Here is a 12677-nt window from a genome sequence, read left to right on the forward strand (position 1 = left end):
GGATTATTCCACTGTGTGCAACTGTCTGAAAAAGGGAGAAATCAGGCCTTGAGTCACACGGTAATTAGCATGCCCGCAAATGTGTGCTATAGAACTTAAATAATAGTCTTTAAATTTGAACCTGGGCCTGAACCTGGGCACCTACCTACTATAATTAAACGACAACAAAACTTCTTAAAACATTTCGATAGATTCTTACCACGTTTTCATTAATTTTCAAGCTTCATTTGAATGTAGTTCGAAAATCCAAACCTACTATTTGCGAAGGCACGAAACTAAAAATCTAAGACATGAGATAGGATTAACGAACCATAGCAGACGTAGGAGGCGCTCATAACCAGTTGCGCTCACCGATCGGTAAACGATCAGTGGGCTAAGCAACCGCTGGCGCGGTCATTCTGTAGATGGATGACCACATAGTGGTATTTGAACTGAGTCTCTCCGTGCTTCGTTAGGTACGTGAATAGTCGGTCCCGGTTGATGCCAGTCGATAACAGACGTTAAGCCATGTCAAAGGCCTTTCGGGCGGCTTGAATAACTTTGACACTAGGTTGACCACTAACCATACGACAGAATAGAAGAGAAGTAGAACCATAGTAGGCCTTTGTATTGTTCTGAAATTTTCGAACAAATTTTGTAGGTCAGTTAACTAATCATACGCAGAGCTTCGAAATACCCTTGACGCAGGGTCCACCTTAGACACAATTACGACATCACTCGCTATCTCTCCTAATTTACGTCGCACATCTTCTAATCAGGTCAGACGGTATCTCACAATATGGGACGCGACCTAAAGTTATTAATTCCAATATTTTTACTCGTTTTATCTGCAGTCCGCCGGCGTGGATCCGGGGTTGAAGTCTAACAGCCCTTCGGAAAGAGAGTATTGGACGATAAAATGTTAACAGTTTTAAAAGAGAGATGTGTAGTTTCGATGACAATGTTGGTTTTACTTAGGTACTGTACTTTTTTTCATTTATTTCTTTGACTATATGTTGGGGTAATTAAAAATGTGCTTATTGGTAATATTTTATGTATATTTGCATTTCTAATAGAGTTGTAGGTACGCTGATGTTTCACTGTTTGCTTTAATTTTTTTAACGTTCAGATGTCTTAGAGGTTATGTTTAAGATTAAGAAGTATTAAGAACCTAAAATACCTTGCCCTGCCCCGTATTCAAGCCTGTAAAATTACATCAAAATACTATTTTAATAGCTCATTTAAATCTGAAAAATGCAAACAAACAATAATTCCATAATATTTAGTCATTTTCAGTGTCAAAAATTACCTTCTACTTTCAAATGCATATTTGAACCCGAGAGCACTTTTTATATATTATTATTTTCGAAGATAAAATTCATTGACATTACGGCACATTTTTTGTAAAAACAATATTATTATATTGTAGAAAAACCCAGAATTTTATGAATTCAAGTTCGTTCACCTTGATTAACAGCTACCCTACTTAAAACACGTGCTTTGAGAAATGTCTTTCTTGTTGCTATGCCGTTTTGATATCCATAGATTATAAATACAAATGTCTGTCTATCTATCACATCTTCTCGGTTATACACATTCAGGTATTGTGAAAGATGTATTAAATTCATGAAGATGGTTGGAGACCCGAGACACTAAATGGGTGAAGTTTCTTTTTTCAAAAATTAATTTAAGCTGCTTTTTTGAAGTTTTGAGTGTTTTCTTTTTCAATTTAAATGTGAGTGGAGCCAAGTGGGTATGCTTGTTGAAAATTTATTCAAAACGTAGAATCAGTGACCCTAAATGTTTAGCAATTATGGCAAAGTTTATGGAGTTTTGTTAGGGTTCTTACAGCATGGCATTGTTGTGAGGGGATTGGAATAGAATTGAGAGTATAAGTAAGGGCGAGACTGTAGGACACTGTAACTCTAGGGAAGGAGTTAGTGACAGCCGCTGTGGCTCGGGTAGGCCGCGTGTCAAAAAGTCCCTATTCTATGATCGGAAAGATAAATAGTTAGAGCCATCCATGACCTGAAATACAATTTTAATCATGGTTACAGCAGTTTAAAAAGTACAATAAAATAGAACTTAAACCTGATTGAGACAATCATATTATAAAATAACATATTTTTTATTTTTACTTATACCATAACCTTATTAACATAGGCCATTTGAGGTTAACCTTTACCAGATTATAATTCCTGTTTTAAGATAACAGATACTATTGCTACCTACACCACTATCACATAACAATAGTGATGATATCATAGGTCAAGAAAAGCCTAACATTCGTATAGTACATGATTACAAAATTACCCTACTTTTTCTTTAGGTATTATTCAATTTCAAAAACAACTGTACTAGGTATTCATTATAATATGTTTTTAATTAAAATGGAAAATATTATCGTTAAAAGTTGGTTTTATTTATGTTAGGCTCGTGCCTCAAATAGGTATTAATGTTGCCAAGTGAATAAATGATTGATGTTTACGTCAAATAAAAGGACTGTGACAGTATTTGCTTTACAGTCTTTCTGACCGGTAGTCTGCATCATTGAAGCCTGATTTGAAGTTTTATTTAACAGTCTCTCTGAAAAGTCTACAGTCCAACAACTTAGTAGAGAGCCTTGGCAATAAACATTTTTCGAAATTATAAAAAAAAAAATTGTTATAATTCGTTTTCTAAAATATCTATTGCGAAAATTCATCAGCGTCCCTAGCGTATTCCACTAGAAAATTGTCACACGCTCGTTTTTCGATAGTGATACGAAAGGACCTTGTCGAAAATCTCGCTTCGGGGAGGTTTGTAAAAATATTTTTTAATTGCAGAGGAAGTTTGTAAAGATCGTATGTACCAAGTGGCGTTCTATGGTCTGTGCCTAACTGCCTACCTTTGTGGGAAAAAGGCGTGATGTTATGTCTTTATGATATAGTATTATATCGATTAAAGCATAATATCTGCAGTTAAACTATAACCATTAAACTAAAAGGGCGTTTAAATCGATCCGAATATCTTGAAATTTGTAAGGCATTTATTTCAACGGGTATTTCTTCCGCCGTCCTGATATAAAGATAAAAAGTGTAGGGCTTGAATTCACTACATTGGCTGAATGCGGGTTATAGCTTTGCTACCGTTAATGATATAAAGAAATCTTCGAAATATTATGCTTCAACGATGACTCATATAAAACAAATAATATTTATTTCTAATACAGATAACTTGGAAATTAACGAATGCCTAAAAAACATGTTTTCATGTTAAATAACTGCACATTGTCCCAATTAATTATGTTTGTAGAAATGGCGTATCAAAATAATAACTGTTTTTTGTTTAATAATTTTTAATAAACATCTTTAATTCTTCACGTTAGGTTTCCGTGATTTTGCACTTATAAGAGTATTGTTGTTAAGTGAAGATAAATAAAAATTAAAGTTTTTATTATGAACATTGCAATGATATAACAATTTTCCTTAACCTAAAGTAATTTAGTTTAATTAACTACTTCCCTTTGTGCTCAACGGTAGTGTATACGACTGTTGTTTGTGTGTGCTCGGGTTCGATTCCCGGGTCTAGTAAAGCGCTGTTGGGCTTTTTTTAATTTCTGATATAATATGATAATAATAACAGTTTCCTTGTCCTAAACTAACTGTAATTATTTAATATCTCTATGGTCAAGAGTAGCGTATGCGACCGATGATCAAAAGGTCTGAGGTTCGATTCTCGGGAAAGGTAAAGTAATAGAGGGCTCTTTTAATTAATGTAAGAATATTGTCAATAGTAGCATGAATTTTAGTAACGTATCCTGTATATGGCTTTAGACTCGCCCCCTATTACCTGGGACTAACATTGTTGTCTGCCTTCACCTTCGGGTCAACTGGCGTGATGTTATATACGTAAACGTTACACGTGGTCGTTTTAATAAGCGAATAATTTGTTGATTATATAATATATAATGATATAATGCGGCATATAACTTTTGAGATAAACGTAGGAAAAGTTTGTGAAAACCTCCATGTGCGTAATACAGCTTTTTATATAATATACTGTATAATGTAGAACGACGAACGACAATACATTGACCAAATCTAATCGATTTTGTTGCTCGGACGATGGGTTTCTGATGAACCGTTGGAGCCCGCTATGCAAATCTTATATACCTATGTAAAATGACGACTTAAAAAGGCATGAATAATGAAAAACCCATTGCTCTTCCACAACAAGGGCCCTGAATCAGAAATAAAAAAGAAAAGAAAGAAGGAAATAATTTACTCACAGACATATTATTCATATTTATACACTCCTACAAACATAAAATAAAAGAAAATACAAGTTAATCATGATGATAAAAAAATATTCCTGATTTTTTCTCTCAATGTATTTTTCAGTGATCGTAGAGATCGGAGACTTGTGCCTTAGAGTCAGCCACAAAGCCGTAAGTTCTCACAGGGCTATAAAAGTAATGTAATATTATACATATAGCCCATAAAAGAACTTTTGTGGAGTTGTCATGTTTAAATGAAATAGGTTGCTGTAGCCGAATATCAACTCTAAGGACATTATTATTATGATTGTCTGATGATAGCCTCAACGAAGTTACCTCTTCATAAATCAATAACGTGATGAAAAGTATGACGAAATTCTAATAACCAAAAATATCATGGCAAAAATGATGCAATTTCAATAAGAGACCAAATAAGGACGGTGGCCCGTCCCGATAGTTTCGTGGCAGTAACAATCTACATTTACGTAACATCACACGAATGACGTTTATTACGTAATCAGTAGGTATTTTTTTCACAAACGTAACTGATTACTTACGTATCGAGTGAAGTTTATCTTTGAAACAGTTGTCAGGCAAAATGTTTTGACTTTCTTTGACTTTTTGACCCTAAGAATGTTGCTGAACTTGGGTGAGTATAGCTGTTTTGGCACGTGCAAAAACTTGATACATACATGCAAAATATCTTGCCTATTAAACACAGAGATGTATGCATAGGTGTAATAAACCCATGTTTTGTCATTAACAATGCTACTCCCATGTAATAGGCAAGCCTATTACCATTTCCCGAGCATTTTACCAAACTCTTATATAAAAAGATTTAAAACTAAATTCGAAAATACCAATAGAAATTTGCGCGACCAAGGTATCGAAACAGAACCTAATGGTCAGCAGTGGTAAATCAATTGACGTAAATGTAGGTAATGGGGTAGGATGAATTAAAGCAAAATGATCAAAAACCTTTAGTTGCTAATAAACTGTTTTGTAAAACACCAATGCAAACCGTCAAAGACACCGTTATCATGATGTTTAGCAATATGCAGCGGTGCTCTGTATTTATCTACAGAAAGCCAAAATAAAAGTTTCAAAGGCCTGTAGTTTTGTCAGTTATTTTCCAACAGTGTTTCAAGGTGTACGATCCACAATCCACACTTGGCTACAAATTCAGTCCGATCTAGGAAATGAATAATTTAGTGATTGAAATCACAGCCGGTGTATTTACAACTTGAATGTCATTACGGGAGGAAACCTTTGCCGTGTCATCGTAATCATTCTTGTCTTAACCACATACAAACATAATAACGAAATCAATAACAATTTTGTTATACTAAAATTTCTAATATTTTTCACAGTTTTTCCGTAAACCTTCGCTACAATTTTTTTTTAACATTTTCCCAGATATTGGTCAATGTCAAGATCCACGTGTCGAGCACGCTTGTTTAATTGTTTTATATTATTTGTGAATCATGGGTTATCGGTAAATGGCAATCTTAAATATTTTTAAGATAAAAGCAAAAATGGCGCGTGTATGTATTTTACAAGTGTCGAGTGTTCGCTGTGATTGTAATGTTTTGACGATACATGCTAGAGTCCACGTGAGTTTGAGGAAATATGTCTGTTTATTATGAAAAACGTTACTTTAAAATTAATTATCACTTTCCAGCTAAAATATGTTTCATGCTGAAAGAATTCGTGTGAAAATCTTTCATGACTGCCTCCAAAGCGCAGTAGTTAAGGTCGCCACGCCGCTAGCATTGCGTCGGTAGGTCGTTGGTTCGATTCCTGCATCCACAAATAGTTGTTTTAAGTCTGGTTGTCTTTTGTGTCCGTTGTTTGTATGTTTGTAAAAGTCCCCACGACACAAGAGCAATGCTGAGTGAGGGAATTGTCTTTAAAAAATAATGAAATTCTATTAACCAAAATTTCGTGGGTTGCAAGGTCCTCAACAAATGATTTGCATGCTGAAGCTTTTCATCGCCTTTCTTCAGATCAAAGATCAATAGAACAAAATTAAACTCGAACAGCATCAAGGTTGCTGCCAATTAGGCATCGGATGACGAAACATTTCATTCGGTTACTGTTCTTAAAATAGTACCTTTATGTATTCAATTGTAAAAGTTGCATCATCTTGAATAATTCAAAGCTTTCCTCATTTGATATCACCAAATATTGCCGGACGTTGTTTATCTTTGTGATAGTGAGCACCTTATGAATGATGCTTAAACATACATATATAACATCACTCCTGTTATACAAGAAGGTTTAGGTAGGAGTGTATAAAATACACCCACATTTTGCCCTTAACTATGTTAGTCCCATGTAATAGGAAGTAAGCCTATTGCCATATACCGGGCACTTTACCATACTCTGGGCTGCTATTAAGAATATTTTCCTTCGTAAACTAGAAATGTGTGTATTTCTTTTACGTTTCGGAATTAACAATGTTAGTCCCGTGGAATAGGGGGCGAGCCTATTGCCATATATCGGACACATTAGATACCAAAACCGGGAGACTACTATTGAGAATATTTTCTTATTTAAATAAGAGAAGTATAACCTTGGACGACCTGGAAATAGAATCCGAGACCTCCTGATCAACACTCGTAAACATTACCGCCCAGATCACAGAGTCAGTTAAGTTTTTATCTCTTTCATCACCACGTCATTGATCATTACGAATTTTCTACAAAGGTAAAACAATGTCACCTGCATTTCGAATCACGCTTAAAATTTAGTTTGTTCGTACAGTCCCCTGCATTCACAATTAGTTCTCATTTCGGACCTTAAAAAGATATACTTGACTTTTGACTGCCTCCGTGGCACAGTGGTTTACGTCACCAAGCCCCTACGATTGCGTAGGGAGGTCGTCGGTTCGATTCCCACACGCCTAACCACACCACCACTAGTTGTACTTTGTGTCCTTTGTTTGTATGTTTATAGAAGTCCCCGCGACACAAGAGCAATTCTTATAGCGGGAGTTGTCTTTTTTATAAAATAAAATAAGAATTACTATTGCTTGGTAGTATACAAGGATGTTGATGATACTCTTGCACATTGAGTGGTGTGGGCGTTCCCACGCAACGTATCGTCGGCGACAATCGTCGACATTGACCCCTCACTCCGGTGACCCAACGACACGTATCGATAACACCCATACTTTTTATTATCATTATTGATTCATTAAATTCACAGACTCCACTAATTGAGGCGAACTTAATTGTGGGAATAATGGCGCAGTGCAACGTGACTTGCTGTTTAATAGTGCTTTAGTTTTTTTTTAAGCGTATTTCAGGCTGTGTAAACGAATAAAGCAGATATACAAGTCTTAGGTCAAGCTTTGTTCCCGTAAGAGTAGAAGAAAGCGAAAGAGTAGTAGAATGTAAATAAACCAAAGGAACAACAATTCCTTACATCTTTTGCTTCACTCGTATTCATACATGAATGTTGGTTGCAAGTAATTTGCATTGCAAAAACTTGACGTGTATCAGAACTCGTATATTTTCAAACCCGACCACTCCCGACTAAAGTAGAAGATAGCAAACCAAAAGCTTTGTTTTCGCTCCATTTCTTTTATTCATATGAGACGGTAGATAATCATCAGACGTAGACTATGTAACTGAACTCTTTAAGGCCAAGAGCTCAATAACTCAAAGTTTTGGAAAGATTCGGAAATTATTTAATTATTCCCAATATTCATTTGATCCATAAAACGGTAAACAGTATAAAAAAGAAAGCATACCCTCAGAACTGGTAAATTAAAAAGGTATCGTAGCAATTGGTGACTATTGAGAAAAAAGTTAGCGGTTAGGAAATATATAACTGGATTTATTTGATATGAATCAGTGACAACTTGGAGGTAATTCCTCCAGATATATTTTCCAAAGGAATAAACATACAAGCAACTAAGTACTGAGAATAATCTCTAACCATATTCTTAACAAAAAATTTACGCGCTTGTTTCCACAACGTTATAGAAGCAGAGATTTAAGTTTAAACTTAAGCTACGACACTTACCAAAAGAACACGCACGCATCTCATGCTTGTAAAGCTGTATTTGCATTTTCCGATCACGTTTTCAATCAGTCATTTATAATGAATTTCGCATGCAAAATTATATAATATTTTTTCGTTTACGGCCTTCGTTTTTTAAGAATCCGTTAGGTAAATGTAGTATAACAAGTCTGTGATCACTCGCTCGATGCGTGGTTTCAAACTTATTAATAGGACCGTCATGAAGTTTTTGCATAATTTCAAATGGCCATATCGTAAATTAGGCTGTTACTATGTTGATTTTATTGTTGTTTATTTATAAGTAAAATAAATATTAGATTATCGTATCTTAAATGTAAATAAGGAAAGAGGAGTATATGTTTGATACGGAGATCTTAAATCAGTTGTCAGAGGCAACGTCGTACTTTTATGCGTCAGAAAATAACGTGATTACTTACAGAAACCTACTATATCTTTAAAATTTTACGCAACATTGATTTTTGTGGTATTAGACCTACCTCAATTTTTAAACTGTAAGACCCTTATCCGTTATTAGAGTTCCTATGATTTTTTTTACATCGAGTTTAATATGCATTCTCTTAATTTTCTAATTTCGGGACAGGATTGTGACAGGTAAGATACAAAATTTTACTGAATATTCCTTTAGGGCCCATGCCCAACAATGGGACAGTAATGAGATTAATAAGTATTCGATTTGGATGGAATATCCCCTTAAAGTTGTGATAGCAACAAAACTCCACACTGCCTAGTCACTTATGACAACAAGCGTAATGTTATGATTGTAAATATTTGACCCGACAACCCACGCTCGCTCCCACACCCAGTAACTAGTTATCCATAAGAGATAGCGATTTAATTAGCGAGCCGTGAGGCCACGAAACCAGCTGATAAGGAGGCGTGTGCGATTCAGCTCCGTGCCTACTGATAGCACGGTATAGTGTGAGATTTTTAATGACTAGCGGGTCTTAAACATCATTCAAATTAAGTGATGCTCAAAGTAATATGTGTCGCTACAATACCCATTTAAGTTCTCATTTAATGTTCTTTTTTAAGACTTACTTAGGTAACTATAAATTTTGGGGCGTGTGAGTAATTGGCGGTTTAAGAGTGAATTGTATTGTAATAATGATCACAGCTGCAAACACAATGCCACGACTGCAAGACACAGATGCTAAAGAAGTTTTAGAATAGCAATAGGGTACCTATTTAGAATTTTGAGACTACGTGACACCAGTGTTCCACATTCTTGATCTATCTATCGCAAAGCACAATAAGAATGCCTTGGTCTGCATATTTATGAACGTCGTAGCATTTCTAAAGCTACCGTAGCATAGTTTCTGTTAACGCATTTACGTTTCAGGATACCAAAGGATCTGCTGAAACGCATCCAAAATTATCTCTTCATCTGCGCTTGCCCCTTCCCTGTCGTCGGCGACCAACCCACCTCGTAGAAAAGTTGCCCATTTCCCAGGGTGGATTTACTAGACACGTCCAGCTCATTCCAACTTTATGACCTTACATTTCTTGTATTGGTCACTTTGGTAAGTATTATTAACAGGATGTTTTGGTTGTACCACATAATAAGTGAGTGAAACTAATGAATCAAAATGTACTTCTTTATCTTTTGCACACGGCTCCCAGATATTTCCCCTAATTCCCGCTGTTTCACGGGACTAAGCAAACGTAGTTTTATAAGCATGATTTATTTAGCTTAGTAATGTTCAATATTCATTTAATTTTGTTGTTCATTAGTCACGCTACTATCAAGCTACCGTGTGCAACAAGCCTTACTCACAAGCAATTCATAAATGCTTATCTTTTTCAGTGTAAAACTGTTTAGCGCCCCTAACGTGTTTAATAGGCACTAATACTTCAAGTTGATTTAATTGTATTCATTGTTCACCTGCCAATTAAATTACATACGCGTAGATTTTTTTCTTGTTGCGATATTTGTCACACTTTATACTATACTTCAAAAAATAGTTCCTCTAGATCACGCTAGGGGCGCTAGTCATGTTTTCATATGAAGGATTTCACAATCACAATTTCAGAAGCGTTTACGAAACTGTTATTGTAAATAACTAAAATAAATCTAAATTGAACAGCTCCTTGACTCTTGGATCGACACGCAATAGTTAATTATAATTATCTGCTCAATTAAATTTAATTATATTCGTCGTAATTAATACGAATCTGGGTTAAAAATAACAAAAGTCATCGTTTCAGGAATGTTTCGTAAATGGTAAAAAGTGGTTTACCCGCACCATCGGCGGAACAGCAATTAAGTAACCATTTTTTGTATATTTCACACTATTTAATACATATATCTATATCTATTAAGCTTAATTTTACTTCGCAGCGTCTCTGAAAAGTTCACTTTAGCTAGTTTTTCGTCAGCCAAAAGCACAATTAAGTAGTAACATTTATAATGAAAAATAAAGTATATTCGCTTAGCCTTTGTTCCAAACTTTGTTGGAGTCGGCTTCCAGTCTCACCGGATGCAGCTGGATACCATTGTTTTACATGGAGCGACTGCCTATCTGACCTCCACAACCCAAAACCTGGGTTATAACACGATACCCTATCGGTAAGACTGGTTGTCAGACTTTCAAGCTTCTGACTACTGTTAACGACTGTCAAAGATCTTCGTAAATGATAGCCGGGACCCACAATTTAACGTGCCTTCCGAAACACGGGGAAACTCGATATGTATAAGATGGTCACCCATCCACAGAACAACCTCGGCAAGCATAGCTTAACCTCAGAGATCGATCCGCGCGGCTGTTGTTTACTAAGCCACGAGCGAAAAATAAAGTATGACAGAAATAAAAAGACAAGCGAAATTATTCATAATAAAATAAGATTTGTATGGATAAGGACCTGTAATCGCAGCTTGCATCCTTTACGTAAGCGAATACATTAAAAACTTGTTACCCTTTTAGTACAGCTTATGTCACGTATAACTTGTTGAAAAATAGTATAAATAGCAGAATTACAAGGTAAATTATATTATTATATACTAAGAAATAATCGAGCGCTTTGGGAAAACCCAAGAAATAGAGTGAGTTTTATAAATATAATTAAAACTGCGACGCATAAAGCGCATTGTCCAATGATATTTATATTTATTTAAATATATTTATTTTCAACCTACAGTCGGTACAATCGAGTATCGAGAGTTTGACATTTAAAAATGTACTGTAAAAACGGTTTATACGGTGTCCGCTATAGGCACTGATTCGATTTTCATACAACATTTCTCGACAGTAAGGTGGTTTTCGATGTCGATAGATGTAGAGAAAGCGGTACTGTATACTTTAGTTCCTACTGATAAAATCTTGAAAAAATATGAGAGGAGAGAGCCTGCATACATTTGACAACGTCCGTGTTGCAGTGGTTAAAGAGGCCTGCACAACGCAAAAGTTTCGTAGGTAAAATTTTCACATTCTATTTACCCGAAAGTTTTATTTTTTTAAACTAACACTGGATTATCATGCAAACATCTTATTCCAACCGGACATCAAACAATATCTGTCATTATTCCAAATCATAATGTCATTTTTGCGCAGTAACCGTAAAAATAACAGATAATATACATCACTTGTTTATTTATAGTAAAGAATCGAGAGTAAAGTGTACCTTGAAAAATAGTTGTGTTAGTACAAGATCTCACTGCGAAATGGATGCATTCATTACGAAGATAATCAAACTCTAGTTTCTACAAACATTTGTGAGTAGACAAAGACTTTACTAACATGTCAAAAGCTGGCCACATGTACTTTTTTTATATTTTTGGAATAAAATTTCGGTTATATCGAAAATAAATGAAATTCTTAGAACATCACAGCAATGTCTTCTTAAAATAGAGGATCTAAAGTCATGGGTTTCGGTCCTCACCCGACGGCAATTACTTGGTAACCGGGTGCAAAAAATGTAATGATTTTAACCTGTATTCAACATATTTCCCTATCTTTAAATGTAAAACTTAGAGCTTAATTATCCACGTGATGATTGTATTATTTTCGCAGTGGGATCTCAGCCTATATGTGATTGGTAGGTAGTAGTCGATCACTCGGGAGAGGCGTGCGCGAACGCAGCTGACCACTGACACCGCGATACCGAGGTTGTTAACATTTTTAATTAGATCTCTTCTTTATAAACAGATATCTGTGTTTTTTGTGAAAAATTATATAAGTCCGATTTTGTCGAAAATGAGTTAGCGTACACTGAGCTGTAGCCTTTAAATGTACTGCCAAGTTACTAAGTTCTGTATTTTTGATGTTTTTTATGTGTAACAAAAATGAATGGTTTAAGAAAATAGTATGCACTTATATTCCACTTTTGCAGTATTTTAAGTGTAAGCTAACCCCTTATGCAGATTGCTAACTTTCTATTTTTTAAAGATAAACAA

Source organism: Anticarsia gemmatalis, chromosome 25 (genome assembly GCF_050436995.1).
Source record: "Anticarsia gemmatalis isolate Benzon Research Colony breed Stoneville strain chromosome 25, ilAntGemm2 primary, whole genome shotgun sequence".
Taxonomy (NCBI): Eukaryota; Metazoa; Arthropoda; class Insecta; order Lepidoptera; family Erebidae; genus Anticarsia; species Anticarsia gemmatalis.